This window comes from Salvelinus fontinalis, unplaced genomic scaffold, assembly GCF_029448725.1.
Source record: "Salvelinus fontinalis isolate EN_2023a unplaced genomic scaffold, ASM2944872v1 scaffold_0072, whole genome shotgun sequence".
Classification (NCBI taxonomy): Eukaryota; Metazoa; Chordata; class Actinopteri; order Salmoniformes; family Salmonidae; genus Salvelinus; species Salvelinus fontinalis.
In genome coordinates this window covers 370,022-393,594 of record NW_026600281.1, presented here as the reverse complement: position 1 = coordinate 393,594, position 23,573 = coordinate 370,022, and positions in this window count along the sequence as shown.

Here is a 23,573-nt window from a genome sequence, read left to right as displayed (position 1 = left end):
AAAGGTAAGGGATTAATTTTATCTCTATTTCTGACTTGTGTAACTCTTCTACTTACATTTTAGTCATTTAGCAGACGCTCTTATCCAGAGCGACTTACAGTAGAGTGCATACATTTTATTACATTTTACATTTTACATATTACATATTATATACTGAGACAAGGCTATCCCTACCGGCCAAACCCTCCCTAACCCGGACGACGCTATGCCAATTGTGCGTCGCCCCACAGACCTCCCGGTTGCGTCCGGCTGCGACAGAGCCTGGGCGCGAACCCAGAGACTCTGGCGTCGCAGCTAGCACTGCGATGCAGTGCCCTAGACCACTGCTCCACCCGGGAGGCTGGTACTTGGCTGGTTACTGTTTGTAATGATTTGTCTGCTGGGCGATGTTCTCAAATATTTGCATGCTGTGCTTTCGCCATAAAGCCTTTTTGAAATCTGACACCGGGGTTGGATTCACAAGAAGTTAATCTTTAAACCCATGTATAACACTTGTGTGTTTTATGAATTTTTATAATCAGTATTTCTGTTTTTGAATTTGACGCTCTGCAATTTCACTGGATGTTGGTCAGGTGGGACGTTTAACAAAGTTAACCATTTTCACTGTAGCCTCCAAAATGTCTATCAAGCTGTCAGGCATTCCCTTGGCAGCAAGAGCCTCTGGGTGGATGCTGCAGTGTACCCAAGTGGCGTCGGGAGCAACTGCTTTCACGCGCGTTACCACTCCACTATGTCTCCCTGTCATGGCGTTACCACTCCACTATGTCTCCCTGTCATGGTGTTACCACTCCACTATGTCTCCCTGTCATGGCGTTACCACTCCACTATGTCTCCCTGTCATGGCGTTACCACTCCACTATGTCTCCCTGTCATGGTGTTACCACTCCACTATGTCTCCCTGTCATGGCGTTACCCCTCCACTATGTCTCCCTGTCATGGCGTTACCACTCCACTATGTCTCCCTGTCATGGCGTTACCCCTCCACTATGTCTCCCTGTCATGGCGTTACCACTCCACTATGTCTCCCTGTCATGGTGTTACCCCTCCACTATGTCTCCCTGTCATGGCGTTACCACTCCACTATGTCTCCCTGTCATGGCGTTACCCCTCCACTATGTCTCCCTGTCATGGCGTTACCACTCCACTATGTCTCCCTGTCATGGCGTTACCACTCCACTATGTCTCCCTGTCATGGCGTTACCACTCCACTATGTCTCCCTGTCATGGCGTTACCCCTCCACTATGTCTCCCTGTCATGGCGTTACCCCTCCACTATGTCTCCCTGTCATGGCGTTACCACTCCACTATGTCTCCCTGTCATGGCGTTACCACTCCACTATGTCTCCCTGTCATGGCGTTACCACTCCACTATGTCTCCCTGTCATGGCGTTACCACTCCACTATGTCTCCCTGTCATGGCGTTACCACTCCACTATGTCTCCCTGTCATGGCGTTACCACTCCACTATGTCTCCCTGTCATGGCGTTACCACTCCACTATGTCTCCCTGTCATGGCGTTACCAATCCACTATGTCTCCCTGTCATGGCGTTACCCCTCCACTATGTCTCCCTGTCATGGTGTTACCACTCCACTATGTCTCCCTGTCATGGCGTTACCAATCCACTATGTCTCCCTGTCATGGCTTTTGCGCCATCAGTACAGATACCAACACATCTTGACCACCAAAGTCCATTTGACGTCACAAAGCTGTCCAGTACTTTAAAACTATCCTCTCATGTTGTTCTGGTTTCCAGTGGTTTGCAGAAGAGGATGTCTTCCTTAGTTGACCCCCCCCCCCCCCCCCCCCCCTCCATAAACGTAACCGGGCATATACCAGGAGCTGTGCCAGGCCCGCCAAGTAGAATTCACTGGCTTGTATGCGAAGCAGTAATTGTTTCAAAACATCTCCTTCCGTGTCACTGATGCGTCGTGAGACAGTGTTGTTTCATGAAGCCATTGTCTGTTTAGTTTTTTGGGGCCTTTTCCCCCAGCATTGTCCCAGCCATATCCGCGGCAGCAGGGAGAATTAAGTCCTCCACAATAGTATGGGGCTTGTCTGTCCTAGCCACTCGGTAGTTCACCATATAATACAATTCAAGCCCATTTATGATGTGTTGAGGACGCTGTTTAGTAGAGAGAGAGAGAGAGAGAGAGAGAGAGTGTGAGAGAGAGAGAGAGAGAGAGAGAGAGAGAGAGAGAGAGAGAGACAGAGAGACAGAGAGACAGAGAGAGAGTGCTCAAAATAAAATGTCACGTGCCGAATACAACAGGTGTAAAGTTTACTGTGAAATGCTGACTTACAAGCCATGTTTCAACAATGCAGAGTAAAAAAGATAGAACATTTTCAAATAAAAATAGAAAATAGTAACACAATATATAACAATATCAAGGCTATATACAGGAAGTAGCGGTACCCAGTCAATGTCCAGGGGTACGAGGTAATTCAGTGTTTAGGACAAGGTATTATTTCACTAGACACATGGCTACAGGCAGATTGAGAAGACTAGCCAGAACAGAGTGTGATTGAGAGAGGTTATCTGTAGTATTTACTCTAGGGTTGTGGATATTACTGTAGTATACTGTAGTATTTACTCTAGTAACATGACTGTAGTATACTGTAGTATTTACACTAGTAACATGTATACTGTAGTATTTACTCTAGTAACATGACTGTAGTATACTGTAGTATTTACACTAGTAACATGACATGTATACTGTAGTATTTACACTAGTAACATGACTGTAGTATTTACACTAGTAACATGACTGTAGTATACTGTAGTATTTACACTAGTAACATGTATACTGTAGTATTTACACTAGTAACATGACTGTAGTATACTGTAGTATTTATTGTAGTAACATGACATGTATACTGTAGTATTTACACTAGTAACATGACTGTAGTATTTACACTAGTAACATGACTGTAGTATACTGTAGTATTTACACTAGTAACATGTATACTGTAGTATTTACACTAGTAACATGACTGTAGTATACTGTAGTATTTACACTAGTAACATGTATACTGTAGTATTTACACTAGTAACATGACTGTAGTATACTGTAGTATTTATTGTAGTAACATGACATGTATACTGTAGTATTTACACATATTTATTTATTTATACATATTTACCCTGATGACTGGAGTTGAATAGACTCCCCTGGGAGATATCCTTCACCATGGAGTGATTCCCTCCATGGAGTTAGTGCTGATGACTGGAGTTGAATTGGGACGGAGTCCTTCCAAACTCCATTTAAGAGTAACCAGGAAGTTAAATATGTGATGTTATCCACAGATGTGTGAGCGATGTCATCGTCATATTGTTTCAACGTCTGTGGGGGTTTTTATGTTGTTGCATGTTGTCACGATCGTGTGGAGGATTGACGGACCAAAACGCAGCAGTAGGAAAATAAGCCATATTCCTTTTAATGAATACGAAGGTAAAAACGAAACAAAAACACTTACACACTAACAAAACAAGAAAACGATCGTGAAGCTATGAACGAAGTGCACATACATGCTACAAACGTATAACATAGACAATTACCCACATCACATGAAAGCCTATGGCTACCCTAAATATGGCTCCCAATCAGAGACAACAGAAATCAGCTGTCTCTAATTGGGAACCCATTCAGGCAACCATAGACTCTCCTAGACAACTAAACCAACATAGACAACGCTAGACACATGCACTCAACACAAACCCATACACTACACCCAACACCCCCTTTACCATATAATCACCCAAAACCAACAAAACACAAACATTCCCCATGTCACACCCTGACCTAACTAAAATAATAAAGAAAACAAAGAATACTAAGGCCAGGGCGTGACACATGTTAATGTATATTGGCTTGTTTTTGATCGTAAACTACACACAGAATCAGACGGGTTTCTAAACGAATCCAATCGGTAAGTGGCTAAACTTAAAGAAACTTATAGTGAGAGAGTTGTTCCAGTTTACATGGTGTGAAGTCTCCATTTAATATATGTATTCCTCCCTACTCAGAAAGACATTCTAAATGTATGGTGTGAAGTCTCCATTTAAAATATATATTCCTCCCTACTCAGAAAGACATTCTGTATGGTGTGAAGTCTCCATTTAATATATATATTCCTCCCTACTCAGAAAGACATTCTGTATGGTGTGAAGTCTCCATTTAATATATATATTCCTCCCTACTCAGAAAGACATTCTAAATGTATGGTGTGAAGTCTCCATTTAATATATATATTCCTCCCTACTCAGAAAGACATTTTAAATGGAGTGAAGTCTCCATTTAATATATATATTCCTCCCTACTCATAAAGACATTCTGTATGGTGTGAAGTCTCCATTTAATATATATATTCCTCCCTACTCAGAAAGACATTCTAAATGTATGGTGTGAAGTCTCCATTAAATATATATATTCCTCCCTACTCAGAAAGACATTCTAAATGTATGGTGTGAAGTCTCCATTTAATATATATATTCTTCCCTACTCAGAAATACATTCTAAATGTATGGTGTGAAGTCTCCATTTAATATATATATTCCTCCCTACTCAGAAAGACATTCTGTATGGTGTGAAGTCTCCATTTAATATATATATTCTTCCCTACTCAGAAAGACATTCTGTATGGTGTGAAGTCTCCATTTAATATATATATTCCTCCCTACTCAGAAAGACATTCTGTATGGTGTGAAGTCTCCATTTAATATATATATTCCTCCCTACTCAGAAAGACATTCTGTATGGTGTGAAGTCTCCATTTAATATATATATTCCTCCCTACTCAGAAAGACATTATAAATGTATGGTGTGAAGTCTCCATTTAATATATATATTCCTCCCTACTCAGAAAGACATTCTGTATGGTGTGAAGTCTCCATTTAATATATATATTCGTCCCTACTCAGAAAGACATTCTGTATGGTGTGAAGTCTCCATTTAATATATATATTCCTCCCTACTCAGAAAGACATTCTGTATGGTGTGAAGTGTCCATTTAATATATATATTCCTCCCTACTCAGAAAGACATTCTGTATGGTGTGAAGTCTCTATTTAATATATATATTCCTCCCTACTCAGAAAGACATTCTGTATGGTGTGAAGTCTCCATTTAATATATATATTCCTCCCTACTCAGAAAGACATTCTGTATGGTGTGAAGTCTCCATTTAATATATATATTCCTCCCTACTCAGAAAGACATTTTGTATGGTGTGAAATCTCCATTTAATATATATATTCCTCCCTACTCAGAAAGACATTCTAAATGTATGGTGTGAAGTCTCCATTTGATATATATATTCCTCCCTATTCAGAAAGACATTCTGTATGGTGTGAAGTCTCCATTTAATATATATATTCCTCCCTACTCAGAAAGACATTCTAAATGTATGGTGTGAAGTCTCCATTTAATATATATATTCCTCCCTACTCAGAAAGACATTCTAAATGTATGGTGTGAAGTCTCCATTTAATATATATATTCCTCCCTACTCAGAAAGACAATCTAAATGTATGGTGTGAAGTCTCCATTTAATATATATATTCCTCCCTACTCAGAAAGACATTCTAAATGTATGGTGTGAAGTCTCCATTTAATATATATATTCCTCCCTACTCAGAAAGACATTCTAAATGTATGGTGTGTAGTCTCCATTTAATATATATATTCTTCCCTACTCAGAAAGACATTCTGTATGGTGTGAAGTCTCCATTTAATATATATATTCCTCCCTACTCAGAAAGACATTCTGTATGGTGTGAAGTCTCCATTTAATATATATATTCCTCCCTACTCAGAAAGACATTCTAAATGTATGGTGTGAAGTCTCCATTTGATATATATATTCCTCCCTATTCAGAAAGACATTCTGTATGGTGTGAAGTCTCCATTTAATATATATATTCCTCCCTACTCAGAAAGACATTCTAAATGTATGGTGTGAAGTCTCCATTTAATATATATATTCCTCCCTACTCAGAAAGACATTCTAAATGTATGGTGTGAAGTCTCCATTTAATATATATATTCCTCCCTACTCAGAAAGACAATCTAAATGTATGGTGTGAAGTCTCCATTTAATATATATATTCCTCCCTACTCAGAAAGACATTCTAAATGTATGGTGTGAAGTCTCCATTTAATATATATATTCCTCCCTACTCAGAAAGACATTCTAAATGTATGGTGTGTAGTCTCCATTTAATATGTATATTCATCCCTACTCAGAAAGACATTCTGTATGGTGTGAAGTCTCCATTTAATATATATATTCCTCCCTACTCAGAAAGACATTCTGTATGGTGTGAAGTCTCCATTTAATATATATATTCCTCCCTACTCAGAAAGACATTCTGTATGGTGTGAAGTCTCCATTTAATATATATATTCCTCCCTACTCAGAAAGACATTCTAAATGTATGGTGTGAAGTCTCCATTTGATATATATATTCCTCCCTACTCAGAAAGACATTCTAAATGTATGGTGTGAAGTCTCCATTTAATATATATATTCTTCCCTACTCAGAAAGACATTCTAACTGTATGGTGTGTAGTCTCCATTTAATATATATATTCCTCCCTACTCAGAAAGACATTCTGTATGGTGTGAAGTCTCCATTTAATATATATATTCCTCCCTACTCAGAAAGACATTCTGTATGGTGTGAAGTCTCCATTTAATATATATATTCCTCCCTACTCAGAAAGACATTCTGTATGGTGTGAAGTCTCCATTTAATATATATATTCCTCCCTACTCATAAAGACATTCTGTATGGTGTGAAGTCTCCATTTAATATATATATTCCTCCCTACTCATAAAGACATTCTGTATGGTGTGAAGTCTCCATTTAATATATATATTCCTCCCTACTCAGAAAGACATTCTGTATGGTGTGAAGTCTCCATTTAATATATATATTCCTCCCTACTCAGAAAGACATTCTGTATGGTGTGAAGTCTCCATTTAATATATATATTCCTCCCTACTCAGAAAGACATTCTGTATGGTGTGTAGTCTCCATTTAATATATATATTCCTCCCTACTCAGAAAGACATTCTGTATGGTGTGAAGTCTCCATTTAATATATATATTCCTCCCTACTCAGAAAGACATTCTAAATGTATGGTGTGAAGTCTCCATTTGATCTATATATTCCTCCCTACTCAGAAAGACATTCTAAATGTATGGTGTGAAGTCTCCATTTAATATATATATTCTTCCCTACTCAGAAAGACATTCTAACTGTATGGTGTGTAGTCTCCATTTAATATATATATATTCCTCCCTACTCAGAAAGACATTCTGTATGGTGTGAAGTCTCCATTTAATATATATATTCCTCCCTACTCAGAAAGACATTCTGTATGGTGTGTAGTCTCCATTTAATATATATATTCCTCCCTACTCAGAAAGACATTCTAAATGTATGGTGTGAAGTCTCCATTTAATATATATATTCCTCCCTACTCAGAAAGACATTCTGTATGGTGTGAAGTCTCCATTTAATATATATATTCCTCCCTACTCAGAAAGACATTTTAAATGGTGTGAAGTCTCCATTTAATATATATATTCCTCCCTACTCAGAAAGACATTCTGTATGGTGTGAAGTCTCCATTTAATATATATATTCCTCCCTACTCAGAAAGACATTCTGTATGGTGTGAAGTCTCCATTTAATATATATATTCCTCCCTACTCAGAAAGACATTTTAAATGGTGTGAAGTCTCCATTTAATATATATATTCCTCCCTACTCAGAAAGACATTCTGTATGGTGTGAAGTCTCCATTTAATATATATATTCCTCCCTACTCAGAAAGACATTCTGTATGGTGTGAAGTCTCCATTTAATATATATATTCCTCCCTACTCAGAAAGACATTCTGTATGGTGTGAAGTCTCCATTTAATATATATATTCCTCCCTACTCAGAAAGACATTCTGTCACGTTCCTGACCTATTTCTGTTAGTTTGTTGTATGTGTTAGTTGGTCAGGACGTGAGTTTGGGTGGGCATTCTATGTTGTCTGTTTCTATGTTGGTTTAGTGTTGCCTGGTATGGCTCTTAATTAGAGGCAGGTGTTTGGCGTTTCCTCTAATTGAGAGTCATATTTAGGCAGGTTGTTTCACAGTGTTCGTTGTGGGTGGTTGTCTCCTGTGTCAGTGTTTGTCGCACCATACGGGACTGTTCGGTATGTTTGTACATCGTCATTTTTGTGTAGTCTATTTTTCCCTGTTCGTGCGTTCTTCGTGTTTTATTGTAAGTTCGTATGTCTAGGTTTGTCTACACATTCGTTTTGTTATTTTGTTAGTTATTTCAAGTCTAGTTCGTTTTCTGTCTTAGTTGTTTTGTCGTGTCTTTATTAAATATGTCATTTCACAACGCTGCGCCTTGGTTCCATCACTACTCCTCCTCTTCGGTTGAAGGGGAGGAGGACCACCGTTACACATTCTGTATGGTGTGAAGTCTCCATTTAATATATATATATTCGTCCCTACTCAGAAAGACATTCTGTATGGTGTGAAGTCTCCATTTAATATATATATATTCCTCCCTACTCAGAAAGACATTCTAACTGTATGGTGTGAAGTCTCCATTTAATATATATATTCCTCCCTACTCAGAAAGACATTCTAAATGTATGGTGTGAAGTCTCCATTTAATATATATATTCCTCCCTACTCAGAAAGACATTCTAAATGTATGGTGTGAAGTCTCCATTTAATATATATATTCCTCCCTACTCAGAAAGACATTCTGTATGGTGTGAAGTCTCCATTTAATATATATATTCCTCCCTACTCAGAAAGACATTCTGTATGGTGTGAAGTCTCCATTTAATATATATATTCCTCCCTACTCAGAAAGACATTCTGTATGGTGTGAAGTCTCTATTTAATATATATATTCCTCCCTACTCAGAAAGACATTCTGTATGGTGTGAAGTCTCCATTTAATATATATATTCCTCCCTACTCAGAAAGACATTCTAAATGTATGGTGTGAAGTCTCCATTTAATATATATTTTCCTCCCTACTCAGAAAGACATTCTGTATGGTGTGAAGTCTCCATTTAATATATATATATTCCTCCCTACTCAGAAAGACATTCTAAATGTATGGTGTGAAGTCTCCATTTAATATATATTTTCCTCCCTACTCAGAAAGACATTTTAAATACAAGTTGTGGATGATGTGAGTGAGCTGGATATCTTCCTACAAGCGTTTGGCTCTGTCACGTGAGAACCATCTTAACGTGACACGTTTAAGCGTAAATAAATTCTGTTCCCGGTGGTGAGGATTTACTAGGGTATATCTGTGTGTCGCTGGGTTGGATTAGGTGTAATTATCCTCTGGTGTGTATTGCTGGGTTGGATTAGGTGTAATTATCCTCTGGTGTGTATTGCTGTGGATGGGTTAGATGTAATTACTCTCTGGTGTGACATAACTCCTGTTTGCTGGTGTCCTCCCAGAGAGGTTGGCCACGGGACAGTCGCTAAGTTACCCTGAGTTATGAAGCCTTCCTCAGCCGTGAGACGAGCCTGGGACCGTTGCCCCGTAGCTTTAGCTGACACATACAGACACAGAAAGGCTAGATAAGGGACAGCGAGGAGAGAAAACAGGAAGTAGAAGAGGCTCGCTCAGATGTTAGGATAGAAAACAGGAAGTAGAAGAGGCTCGCTCAGATGTTAGGATAGAAAACAGGAAGTAGAAGATGATCGCTCAGATGTTAGGATAGAAAACAGGAAGTAGAAGAGGCTCGCTCAGATGTTAGGATAGAAAACAGGAAGTAGAAGAGGCTCGCTCAGATGTTAGGATAGAAAACAGGAAGTAGAAGATGCTGGCTCAGATGTTAGGATAGAAAACAGGAAGTAGAAGAGGATCGCTCAGATGCTAGGATAGAAAACAGGAAGTAGAAGAGGCTCGCTCAGATGCTAGGATAGAAAACAGGAAGTAGAAGATGCTCGCTCAGATGTTAGGATAGAAAACAGGAAGTAGAAGAGGCTCGCTCAGATGTTAGGATAGAAAACAGGAAGTAGAAGAGGCTCGCTCAGATGTTAGGATAGAAAGACAGGAAGTAGAAGAGGCTCGCTCAGATGTTAGGATAGAAAGACAGGAAGTAGAAGAGGCTGGCTCAGATGTTAGGATAGATTAGTAGCATGATGTCATTCCTTAGTGAATCGGGTTTAAGACCAATTGAAAGCAACTTCTCTCTTAGGTTCACATCCTAAAGCATTGCAGGTAGAACATGGACCAATCTTTATTTAACTAGGCAAGTCAGTTTTAGGAACAAATTCTTATTTTCAATGACGACCTTGGAACTGTGGGTTAACTGCCTTGTTCAGGGGCAGAACGACAGATTTTTACCTTGTCAGCTCGGGGATTCGATCTCACAACCTTTCGGTTACTAGTCCAACGCTCTAACCACTAGGCTACCTGCCGCACCCAATCAGCAGGGAGTATTGCCACGTAGTGTGCCCTGCACATTGTCCAACAGTGAAGCATCTTGCATCTTACAATCTTTGTCATTCATGCAATGTCCATCACGGAGTCTCTTCTGCTTGACCAGACGGCCAGTCTGCTGTCAGTCCTCTGTGTTGTGAGAGCAATGTCCGTCACGGAGTCTCTTCTGCTTGACCAGACGGCTAGTCTGCTGTCAGTCCTCTGTGTTGTGAGAGCAATGTCCGTCACGGAGTCTCTTCTGCTTGACCAGACGGCCAGTCTGCTGTCAGTCCTCTGTGTTGTGAGAGCAATGTCCGTCACGGAGTCTCTTCTGCTTGACCAGACGGCCAGTCTGCTGTCAGTCCTCTGTGTTGTGAGAGCAATGTCCGTCACGGAGTCTCTTCTGCTTGACCAGACGGCAGGTCTGCTGTCAGTCCTCTGTGTTGTGAGAGCAATGTCCGTCACGGAGTCTCTTCTGCTTGACCAGACGGCAGGTCTGCTGTCAGTCCTCTGTGTTGTGAGAGCAATGTCCGTCACGGAGTCTCTTCTGCTTGACCAGACGGCCAGTCTGCTGTCAGTCCTCTGTGTTGTGAGAGCAATATCCGTCACGGAGTCTCTTCTGCTTGACCAGACGGCAGGTCTGCTGTCAGTTCTCTGTGTTGTGAGAGCAATGTCCGTCACGGAGTCTCTTCTGCTTGACCAGACGGCCAGTCTGCTGTCAGTCCTCTGTGTTGTGAGAGCAATGTCCGTCACGGAGTCTCTTCTGCTTGACCAGACGGCCAGTCTGCTGTCAGTACTCTGTGTTGTGAGAGCAATGTCCGTCACGGAGTCTCTTCTGCTTGACCAGACGGCCAGTCTGCTGTCAGTCCTCTGTGTTGTGAGAGCAGCGGGATGTGGTCAGGAGACAGAGGGAACCACAGGGTCCAGTGGGCTGCTACCAGACACGTCAGGAAGTGCCCTGTGTCCAGACCATCTCAGAACATCCCTTAGAGGAAGTGTGGCCAGTGATAAGTCTTCCTCCCTCCATCCCCAACACTGTCAGCGGGATGTGTCTCAATGTGACACCACAACACCTTTATCAGCTCATTACCTGCACAACGTAACAGGATGTCAATAACACGGACATCGGTTGCGACACAGCACTGTCACGAAGTATAGGCGTCTGACGTACCAGCATGCATCACACCGCATGACTGAAACACAACTGGGTCCTTGACAGTACTGACTGAACAGAAGAACCTTGACCCTCGCATTGACAGTACTGACTGAACAGAAGAACCTTGACCCTTGCATTGACAGTACTGACTGAACAGAAGAACATTGACCCTTGCATTGACAGTACTGACTGAACAGAAGTAAATCAATACTTTTAACTTCAGGTGAAGAGCTAAAACATTGTTGTTGATCGGCTCCATGCTGGACCTTCCTCTCCAACATTCCCAATATCACTGAAGGTCCATCCCAACTCCAACATTCCCAATATCACTGAAGGTCCATCCCAACTCCAACATTCCCAATATCACTGAAGGTCCATCCCAACTCCAACATTCCCAATATCACTGAAGGTCCATCCCAACTCCAACATTCCCAATATCACTGATCCCTCCTGCAGGTTCCATCCCAACTCCAACATTCCCAATATCACTGAAGGTCCATCCCAACTCCAACATTCCCAATATCACTGAAGGTCCATCCCAACTCCAACATTCCCAATATCACTGAAGGTCCATCCCAACTCCAACATTCCCAATATCACTGAAGGTCCATCCCAACTCCAACATTCCCAATATCACTGAAGGTCCATCCCAACTCCAACATTCCCAATATCACTGAAGGTCCATCCCAACTCCAACATTCCCTTCCTACCAGTTCTCTGGTCTCCCTCCCTACCAGTTTTCTGGTCTCCCTCCCTACCAGTTTTCTGGTCTCCCTCCCTACCAGTTCTCTGGTCCCCCTCCCTACCAGTTCTCTGGTCTCCCTCCCTACCAGTTCTCTGGTCTCCCTCCCTACCAGTTCTCTGGTCCCCCTCCCTACCAGTTCTCTGGTCTCCCTCCCTACCAGTTCTCTGGTCTCTCTCCGTACCAGTTCTCTGGTCTCCCTCCCTACCAGTTCTCTGGTCTCCCTCCCTACCCGTTCTCTGGTCTCCCTCCCTACCAGTTCTCTGGTCTCCCTCCCTACCCGTTCTCTGGTCTCCCTCCCTGCCAGTTCTCTGGTCTCCCTCCCTACCAGTTCTCTGGTCTCCCACCCTACCAGTTCTCTGGTCTCCCTCTCTACCAGTTCTCTGATCTCCCTCCCTACCAGTTCTCTGGTCTCCCTCCCTACCAGTTCTCTGGTCTCCCTCCCTACCAGTTCTCTGGTCTCCCTCCCTACCAGTTCTCTGGTCTCCCTTCCTGTCAGTTCTCTGGTCTCCCTTCCTGTCAGTTCTCTGGTCTCCCTTCCTGTCAGTTCTCTGGTCTCCCTCCCTACCAGTTCTCTGGTCTCCCTCCCTGTCAGTTCTCTGGTCTCCCTCCCTACCAGTTCTCTGGTCTCCCTCCCTGTCAGTTCTCTGGTCTCCCTCCCTACCAGTTCTCTGGTCTCCCTCCCTACCAGTTCTCTGGTCTCCCTCCCGGTCAGTTCTCTGGTCTTCCCTCCCTACCAGTTCTCTGGTCTCCCTCCTTACCAGTTCTCTGGTCTCCCTCCCTACCAGTTCTCTGGTCTCCCTCCCTACCAGTTCTCTGGTCTCCCTCCCTACCAGTTCTCTGGTCCCCCTCCCTACCAGTTCTCTGGTCTCCCTCCCTACCAGTTCTCTGGTCTCCCTTCCTGTCAGTTCTCTGGTCTCCCTCCCTACCAGTTCTCTAGTCTCCCTCCCTACCAGTTCTCTGGTCTCCCTCCCTACCAGTTCTCTGGTCTCCCTCCCTACCAGTTCTCTGGTCTCCCTCCCTACCAGTTTTCTGGTCTCCCTCCCTACCAGTTCTCTGGTCCCCCTCCCTACCAGTTCTCTGGTCTCCCTCCCTGTCAGTTCTCTGGTCTCCCTCCCTACCAGTTCTCTGGTCTCCCTCCCTGTCAGTTCTCTGGTCTCCCTCCCTACCAGTTCTCTGGTCTCCCTCCCTACCAGTTCTCTGGTCTCCCTCCCGGTCAGTTCTCTGGTCTTCCCTCCCTACCAGTTCTCTGGTCTCCCTCCTTACCAGTTCTCTGGTCTCCCTCCCTACCAGTTCTCTGGTCTCCCTCCCGGTCAGTTCTCTGGTCTTCCCTCCCTACCAGTTCTCTGGTCTCCCTCCTTACCAGTTCTCTGGTCTCCCTCCTTACCAGTTCTCTGGTCTCCCTCCCTACCAGTTCTCTGGTCTCCCTCCTTACCAGTTCTCTGGTCTCCCTCCCTACCAGTTCTCTGGTCTCCCTCCCTGTCATGTTCTCTGGTCTCCCTCCCTGTCATGTTCTCTGGTCTCCCTCCCTACCAGTTCTCTGGTCTCCCTCCCTACCAGTTCTCTGGTCTCCCTCCCTACCAGTTCTCTGGTCTCCCTCCCTACCAGGTCTCTGGTCTCCCTCCCTACCAGTTCTCTGGTCTCCCTCCCTACCAGTTCTCTGGTCTCCCTCCCTGTCAGTTCTCTGGTCTTCCTCCTGTGTGGCTTTGTGTTTTTATATAACTAGTCAAGTCAGTTAAGAACAAATTCTCATTTACAATCCCGTTCTACCCCGGCCAAACCCGGACGACGCTGGGTCAATTGTGCACCGCCCTATGGGAATCCCAATCACCGCCGGATGTGATTCAGCCTGGATTCGAACCAGGGACTGTAGTGACATCTCTTCCACTGAGACGCAGTGCCTTAGACCGCTGTGCCGCTTGTGTGTGTGCGTGCGTGTGTGCGCGTGCGTGTGTGTGTTTGGTTGTGTTTTGCAGAGTCAGATGGTCTGTGTTCCATTGCAAAGGGCCTTGGCTCTGTGTATCTCTCTGACACTGTCTTCCTGGCTGAGACCACACGTTCTTGGTCCTCTGCCTAGGCCCTGTGTTCAGTTTACAGAGGCAAGCCTCATCTAATAACATTTTCTCTGTCTTCCTGCTGGAAACGGACTTAAAGGTTTTCATCTGGAGCTCACTTTCCCTCTCTCTTTCCCTCTCTCGTTCCCTCTCTCGTTCCCTCTCTCTTTCCCTCTCTCGTTCCCTCTCTCGTTCCCTCTCTCGTTCCCTCTCTCGTTCCCTCTCTCGTTCCCTCTCTCGTTCCCTCTCTCTTTCCCTCTCTCGTTCCCTCTCTCTTTCCCTCTCTCTTTCCCTCTCTCTTTCCCTCTCTCGTTCCCTCTCTCTTTCCCTCTCTCGTTCCCTCTCTCGTTCCCTCTCTCTTCCCCTCTCTCGTTCCCTCTCTCTTCCCCTCTCTCGTTCCCTCTCTCGTTCCCTCTCTCTTTCCCTCTCTCTTCCCCTCTCTCTTCCCCTCTCTCGTTCCCTCTCTCGTTCCCTCTCTCTTTCCCTCTCTCTTTCCCTCTCTCTTCCCCTCTCTCTTCCCCTCTCTCGTTCCCTCTCTCGTTCCCTCTCTCTTCCCCTCTCTCTTCCCCTCTCTCGTTCCCTCTCTCTTCCCCTCTCTCTTCCCCTCTCTCGTTCCCTCTCTCGTTCCCTCTCTCTTCCCCTCTCTCGTTCCCTCTCTCGTTCCCTCTCTCTTTCCCTCTCTCTTTCCCTCTCTCTTTCCCCTCTCTCTTTCCCCTCTCTCTTTCCCCTCTCTCTTTCCCCTCTCTCTTTCCCTCTCTCTTTCCCTCTCTCTTTCTCTCTCTCGTTCCCTCTCTCTTCCCCTTTCTCTTCCCCTCTATTTTCCGCTCTCTCTCTCTTTCCCTCTCTCTTTCCCTCTCTCTTTCCCTCTCTCTTTCCCTCTCTCTTCCCCTCTCTCTTTCACTCTCTCTTTCCCCTCTCTCTTTCACTCTCTCTTTCCCTCTCTTTCCCCTCTCTCTTTCCCTCTCTCTTTCCCTCTCTCTTTCCCTCTCTCTTCCCCTCTCTCTTTCACTCTCTCTTCCCTCTCTCTTTCCCTCTCTCTTTCACTCTCTCTTTCCCCTCTCTCTTTCTCTCTCTCTTTCTCTCTCTCTTCCCCTCCCTCTTTCCCTCTCTCTTTCCCTCTGTCTTTCCCTCTGTCTTTCTCTCTCTCTTTCCCTCTTTGCCACATTTTTTCCTCCTCAATCCGGTCAATGTTCTCCACTGCAGCTAAAACATGTTCTTCTGTTTAGAGACTTTCTGAAGTGTTCCCCCAATTCTCTGGTCTCAGTTCTCTGGTCTCAGTTCTCTGGTCTCCCTCCCTACCAGTTCTCTGGTCTCCCTCCCTACCAGTTCTCTGGTCTCCCTCCCTACCAGTTCTCTGGTCCCCCTCCCTACCAGTTCTCTGGTCTCCCTCCCTACCAGTTCTCTGGTCTCCCTCCCTACCAGTTCTCTGGTCCCCCTCCCTACCAGTTCTCTGGTCTCCCTCCCTACCAGTTCTCTGGTCCCCCTTCCTACCAGTTCTCTGGTCCCCCTTCCTACCAGTTATCTGGTCTCCCTCCCTACCAGTTCTCTGGTCTCCCTCCCTACCAGTTCTCTGGTCCCCCTCCCTACCAGTTCTCTGGTCTCCCTCCCTACCAGTTCTCTGGTCCCCCTCCCTACCAGTTCTCTGGTCTCCCTCCCTACCAGTTCTCTGGTCCCCCTCCCTGTCAGTTCTCTGGTCTCCCTCCCTACCAGTTCTCTGGTCTCCCTCCCTACCAGTTCTCTGGTCTCCTCCCTACCAGTTCTCTGGTCTCCCTCCCTACCAGTTCTCTGGTCTCCCTCCCTACCAGTTCTCTGGTCTCCCTCCCTACCAGTTCTCTGGTCTCCCTCCCTACCAGTTCTCTGGTCTCCCTCCCTACCAGTTCTCTGGTCTCCCTCCCTACCAGTTCTCTGGTCTCCCTCCCTACCAGTTCTCTGGTCTCCCTCCCTACCAGTTCTCTGGTCTCCCTCCCTGTCAGTTCTCTGGTCTCCCTCCCTGCCAGTTCTCTGGTCTCCCTCCCTGCCAGTTCTCTGGTCTCCCTCCCTGCCAGTTCTCTGGTCTCCCTCCCTACCAGTTCTCTGGTCTCCCTCCCTACCAGTTCTCTGGTCTCCCTCCCTGTCAGTTCTCTGGTCTCCCTCCCTGTCAGTTCTCTGGTCTCCCTCCCTACCAGTTCTCTGGTCTCTCTCCCTGTCAGTTCCTTGGTCTCCCTCCTGTCAGTTTTCACCCAACAGCTGTTTCTTTGGTGTGTCAACCATACAAACCCCATCCTACAGTACAGAGGGATGAATGTCCTGTATCAAACACATTCTAACCAGATAGCAGACATTCAGGCAGTCAACAGCATTGGGGGAAATGCTTCTAGTCAAAACCATGTGTCTGATGAGGGCAGTGGAATCAAAGCGTTCCTCCTGGCGTGGTGCGGAGAACACTGGACTGTGTCATCAAAGGGGGATGCCTCAGGTGTTCAACAAATCCCCCCCCCCCCCTTTACCCCATGCTGAGCTACGATCCACTACTCCCTCTCTCTCTCTCCTCCCGTTCCTCACTCTCTCCTCCCGTTCCTCACTCTCTCCTCCCGGTCCTTTCTCTCCTCCCGTTCCTCTCTCTCTCCTCCCGGTCCTCTCTCTCCTCCCGGTCCTCTCTCTCTCCTGTTCCTCTCTCTCTCTCCTCCTGTTCCTCTCTCTCTCCTCCTGTTCCTCTCTCTCTCCTCCCGTTCCTCTCTCTCTCCACCCGGTCCTCTCTCTCCTCCTGTTCCTCTCTCTCTCCTCCTGTTCCTCTCTCTCTCCTCCTGGCTGTCTCACTCTCCTCCTGTTCCTCTCTCTCTCTCCTCCCGTTCTTCTCTCTCTCCTCCTGTTCCTCTCTCTCTCTCCTCCCGTTCCTCTCTCTCTCCTCCTGTTCCTCTCTCTCTCCTGTTCCTTTCTCTCTCCTCCCGTTCCTCTCTCTCTCCTCCTGTTCCTCTCTCTCTCCTCCTGGCTGTCTCTCTCTCCTCCTGTTCCTCTCTCTCTCTCCTCCCGTTCCTCTCTCTCTCCTCCTGTTCCTCTCTCTCTCTCCTGTCCCTCTCTCTCTCCTCCCGTTCCTCTCTCTCTCCTCCCGTTCCTCTCTCTCTCCTCCCGTTCCTCTCTCTTTCCTCCTGGCTGTCTTTCTCTCCTGTTCCTCTCTCTCTCCTCCTGTTTCTCTCTCTCTCTCCTGTTCCTCTCTCTCTCCTCCTGTTCCTCTCTCTCTCCTCCTGTTCCTCTCTCTCCTCCTGTTCCTCTCTCTCCTCCCGTTCCTCTCTCTCTCCTCCTGGTTCTCGCTCTCTCTCCTGTTCCTCTCTCTCTCCTCCTGTTCCTCTCTCTCCTCCTGGTTCTCTCTCTCCTCCCGTTCCTCTCTCTTTCCTCCTGGCTGTCTTTCTCTCCTGTTCATCTCTCTCATCTTGGCTCTCTCTCTCCTTCTGTTCCTTCTGTGCTGTCCTGTTCATTCCCCCCACTGGAATCTCACTTTTGCAAAACTGTACCAAGAGGAAATCAGTCTAAGTGAATTATTGATCGTTTGCTAAGTCCAGAGCTCTGTTCTAATACAACAGGTCCAGCCAACGTCCGTAGTCCTGATGGGGGTTTTAACTACTCCTTAAAGGGGTTCAATGTATTCAGTAATATGGGGAAACACAGACTCCTCCTGAGGTCGATGTCTTCTCCCCCGCGGACATCCAATAAACACGATACACAAACCTCCCCCCATAACAATGTGTTGGTTTCAGAGAGAGATATCAGTTGGATCTGACTCCACCACCTCCTCCTCCATCGGAAGAGAAAGACGCCAGAGTTGACGCGGTTGTCGAGTTGTCACGGTTGTCGAGTTGTCACGGTTGTCGAGTTGTCACGGTTGTCGAGTTGTCGAGTTGTCGAGTTGTCGCGGTTGTCGAGTTGTCGAGTTGTCGAGTTGTCGCGGTTGTCGCGGTTGTCGCGGTTGTCGCGGTTGTCGCGGTTGTCGAGTTGTCGCGGTTGTCGAGTTGTCGCGGTTGTCGAGTTGTCGCGGTTGTCGAGTTGTCGCGTTGTCGCGGTTGTCGAGTTGTCGAGTTGTCGAGTTGTCGCGGTTGTCGCGGTTGTCGCGGTTGTCGAGTTGTCGCGGTTGTCGCGGTTGTCGCGGTTGTCGAGTTGTCGCGGTTGTCGCGGTTGTCGAGTTGTCGCGGTTGTCGAGTTGTCGCGGTTGTCGAGTTGTCGCGGTTGTCGAGTTGTCGAGTTGTCGCGGTTGTCGAGTTGTCGAGTTGACACGGTTGTCGAGTTGACACGGTTGTCGCGGTTGTCGCGGTGTCGCGGTTGTCGAGTTGACACGGTTGTCACGGTTGTCGAGTTGTCGCGGTTGTCGAGTTGTCGAGTTGTCACGGTTGTCGAGTTGACACGGTTGTCGCGGTTGTCGCGGTGTCGCGGTTGTCGAGTTGTCACGGTTGTCGAGTTGTCGCGGTTGTCGAGTTGTCGCGGTTGTTGAGTTGTCGCGGTTGTCGCGGTTGTCGCGGTTGTCGAGTTGTCGAGTTGTCGCGGTTGTCGAGTTGTCGAGTTGTCGAGTTGTCGCGGTTGTCGAGTTGTCGAGTTGTCGCGGTTGTCGCGGTTGTCGCGGTTGTCGAGTTGTCGCGGTTGTCGCGGTTGTCGCGGTTGTCGAGTTGTCGCGGTTGTCGAGTTGTCGCGGTTGTCGAGTTGTCGCGGTTGTCGAGTTGTCGCGGTTGTCGAGTTGTCGCGGTTGTCGAGTTGTCGCGGTTGTCGAGTTGTCGCGGTTGTCGAGTTGTCGCGGTTGTCGAGTTGTCGCGGTTGTCGAGTTGTCGCGGTTGTCGCGGTTGTCGCGGTTGTCGCGGTTGTCGAGTTGTCGCGGTTGTCGCGGTTGTCGAGTTGTCGCGGTTGTCGAGTTGTCGCGGTTGTCGAGGTTGTCGAGTTGTCGCGGTTGTCGAGTTGTCGCGGTTGTCGAGTTGTCGCGGTTGTCGAGTTGTCGCGGTTGTCGAGTTGTCGCGGTTGTCGAGTTGTCGCGGTTGTCGAGTTGTCGCGGTTGTCGAGGTTGTCGAGTTGTCGCGGTTGTCGAGTTGTCGCGGTTGTCGAGTTGACACGGTTGTCGAGTTGACACGGTTGTCGAGTTGTCGCGGTTGTCGAGTTGTCGCGGTTGTCGCGGTTGTCGAGTTGTCGCGGTTGTCGAGTTGTCGAGGTTGTCGAGTTGTCGCGGTTGTCGAGTTGTCGCGGTTGTCAAGTTGTCGAGTTGTCGAGTTGTCGAGTTGTCGAGTTGTCACGGTTGTCGCGGTTGTCGAGTTGTCGCGGTTGTCAAGTTGTCGAGTTGTCGAGTTGTCGCGGTTGTCGAGTTGTCGAGTTGTCGCGGTTGTCGAGTTGTCGCGGTTGTCGAGTTGTCGCGGTTGTCGAGTTGTCGCGGTTGTCGAGTTGTCACGGTTGTCGAGTTGACACGGTTGTCGAGTTGTCACGGTTGCCGAGTTGTCACGGTTGTCGAGTTGTCGCGGTTGTCGTAAGAACTGGACCAAAGCGTACGTAGAGTTCCAGATCTTAAAAGTGAAACTTCAGCAAAACAAAAATAATAAAACGTGACTACGTGGTGCACATGCACAAACACAAATCAATATCCCACAAAACACAGGTGGGAAAAAAATGCTACCTAAATATGATCCCCAATTAGAGACAACGATTACCAGCTGCCTCTAATTGGGAACCATACCAAAACACCAACATAGAAATTTTAAACTAGAACACCCCCTCGTCACGCCCTGACCTACTACACCATAGAGAAACAAGGGCTCTCTATGGTCAGGGCGTGACAAGAGTGGTATTTTGTCGAGACACATCCCAATAATCGTTCTTCTCACAAAATCGTCTGTAGCGGTTTGGCCAACCTATTATACAAACTATTACACCACTCTCTGGAAAGATGAGACTTTCACGACCACGATGGAGTTCTCTGTTTTGCTCTAGGACGCCCAGAGGTCTCACAACACTTGTCTTAAGGTCCCCTGGTAACAGATACCCCCGGTAACAGATACCCCCGGTAACAGTTGAAAAAATGAATGGAAGTATACATGGAGACTGTTTAGTGTCAAAAATAAGGGGTTAAATACACGTAAAGAAAATAAATCTCAAATATTTCCTGATCTTTCTCAGATATAGGACAGACATTTCAGAACAAACTTCCTGCATTTCTATGGGCTACTAGTAAATAAAAATGTTGATCAAATAATTTTTTTATATATTTTTATACTTCAAGGGGTATTTAAATGAAAAATTAAATAGCTAAATGATCCTTGGTGTGACCTTCTTAGTAGAACCTCCCCTCCCCTCCCCCGGCTTAGACTCTCTATGGGTTAAGATACCCTCTCTATCTCTATCTCTACCCTCTCTACCCTCTCTCTCTACCCTCTCTCTCTACCCTCTCTATCTCTACTCTCTCTACCCTCTCTCTCTACCCTCTCTCTCTACCCTCTCTATCTCTACCCTCTCTCTCTCTACCCTCTCTCTCTACCCTCTCTACCCTCTCTATCTCTACCCTCTCTCTCTACCCTCTCTATCTTACATTTAACATTTACATTTAAGTCATTTAGCAGACGCTCTTATCCAGAGCGACTTACAAGTACATACATTCATACTTTTTTATTTTTTTTATCATGTTTTTTTTTGTACTGGCCCCCCGTGGGAATCGAACCCACAACCCTGGCGTTGCAAGCGCCATGCTCTACCAACTGAGCTACACGGGACCCTATCTCTACCCTCTCTACCCTCTCTATCTCTATCTCTACCCTCTCTATCTCTATCTCTACCCTCTCTACCCTCTCTATCTCTACCCTCTCTATCTCTATCTCTACTCTCTACCCTCTCTATCTCTATCTCTACCCTCTCTATCTCTATCTCTACCCTCTATACCCACTCTATCTCTACCCTCTCTATCTCTATCTCTACTCTCTCTATCTCTACCCTCTCTACCCTCTCTATCTCTATCTCTACCCTCTCTACCCTCTCTATCTCTATCTTTTGAATAGATCCAAATGGCTCAGAGCAGATATGTCAGTCGGCTGTCATGAAGTTCAACTATACTGGACTGACAGAACTGCTACATCATTACCACAGGAAGTACCACACACTAAGACCCGCCCTTCAACAGGAAGTACCACACACTAAGACCCGCCCTTCAACAGGAAGTACCACACACTAAGACCTGCTCTTCAACAGGAAGTACCAGGCACTAAGACCTGCTCTTGAACAGGAAGTACCACACACTAAGACCTGCTCTTCAACAGGAAGTACCACACACTAAGACCCGCCCTTCAACAGGAAGTACCAGGCACTAAGACCTGCTCTTCAACAGGAAGTACCAGGCACTAAGACCTGCTCTTCAACAGGAAGTACCAGGCACTAAGACCTGCCCTTCAACAGGAAGTACCAGGCACTAAGACCTGCTCTTCAACAGGAAGTACCAGGCACTAAGACCTGCCCTTCAACAGGAAGTACCAGGCACTAAGACCTGCTCTTCAACAGGAAGTACCAGGCACTAAGACCTGCTCTTCAACAGGAAGTACCAGGCACTAAGACCTGCTCTTCAACAGGAAGTACCAGGCACTAAGACCTGCCCTTCAACAGGAAGTACCAGACACTAAGACCTGGTCTTCAGGGGTGGAGTTGGCCAGAATGGTCACCCCTGGTCTACAACAGGAACTACCAGACACTAAGACCTGGTCTTCAGGGGTGGAGTTGGCCAGAATGGTCACCCCTGGTCTACAGTGTACCTTCTTCACTCCACACTGGCATGAATGGAGAGGCAGTTGAGGCATTGAGAGAGAGAGTGAGAGAGAGAGAGCTGCACTTCCTAACCTCCTGCCAAATGTACCCGATTCTGATAAACTCCCATATCTACTGGGTGAAATACCACAGTGTGACATCACAGCAGCAAGATGTGTGACCTGTTGCTACAAGAAAAGGTCAACCAGTGAAGAACAAACACCTTTGTAAATACAACCCATATTTATGTTGATTTATTTTCCCTTTTGTACTATAACCAGTTGTACATCGTTACAACACTGTATATACACATAATATAACATTTGTAATGTCTTTATTCTTTGGAACTTCTATGAGTGTAATATTTACTATACATTTTTATTGTTTATTTCACTTTTATTTATTATCTACTTCACTTGCTTTGGCAATGATAACATGCCAATAAAGCCCCTTGAGAGAGAGAGAGAGAGAGAGAGAGAGAGAGAGAGAGAGAGAGAGAGAGAGAGAGAGAGAGAGAGAGAGAGAGAGAGAGAGAGAGAGAGAGAGAGAGAGAGAGAGAGAGAGAGAGAGAGAGAGAGAGAGAGAGAGAGAGAGAGAGAGAGAGAGAGAGAGAGGAGAGAGAGAGAGAGAGAGAGAGAGAGGAGAGAGAGAGGAGAGAGAGAGAGAGAGAGAGAGAGAGAGAGAGAGAGAGAGAGAGAGAGAGAGAGAGAGAGAGAGAGAGAATCCTGCCACAGACTGATTTCTCAGAGAGCCCTGATGTCTGTTGTGGGACTGGGAGACCACAAACAGAGAACAGGGGATTGGGCAAGACCCCACTGTGGGGGGTGGTTGTTGTGGTGGTGGTGGGGCTGGGAGTTACTCAATTGAGGAGAATTACTCAATGATATGGGCAGAGAAGTGTTATCACCTTTAACAGAACCCACAGACTCCGACTACTTATCAGATGACGAATTGTCTGTGGTCCAGTTGGTAGAGCTTGGTGCTTACTACACCAGGGGTTGTGGGTTTGATTCTCGTAGTGGACCAGTATCAAAAAGTTTGTATCTTTGGACAATGAGATGTGACTAACAACCTTCTATAGTCTGAGATGTGACTAAAAGCATTCTATAGTCTAAGATGTGACTAAGAGCCTTCTATAGTCTGAGATGTGACTAACATCCTTTTATAGTCTGAGATGTGACTAACAGCCTTCTATAGTCTGAGATGTGACTAACAGCCTTCTATAGTCTGAGATGTGACTAACAGCCTTCTATAGTCTGAGATGTGACTAACAGCCTTCTATAGTCTGAGATGTGACTAACATCCTTCTATAGTCTGAGATGTGACTAACAGCCTTCTATAGTCTGAGATGTGACTAACATCCTTCTATAGTCTGAGATGTGACTAACAGCCTTCTATAGTCTGAGATGTGATTATGATCCTTCTATAG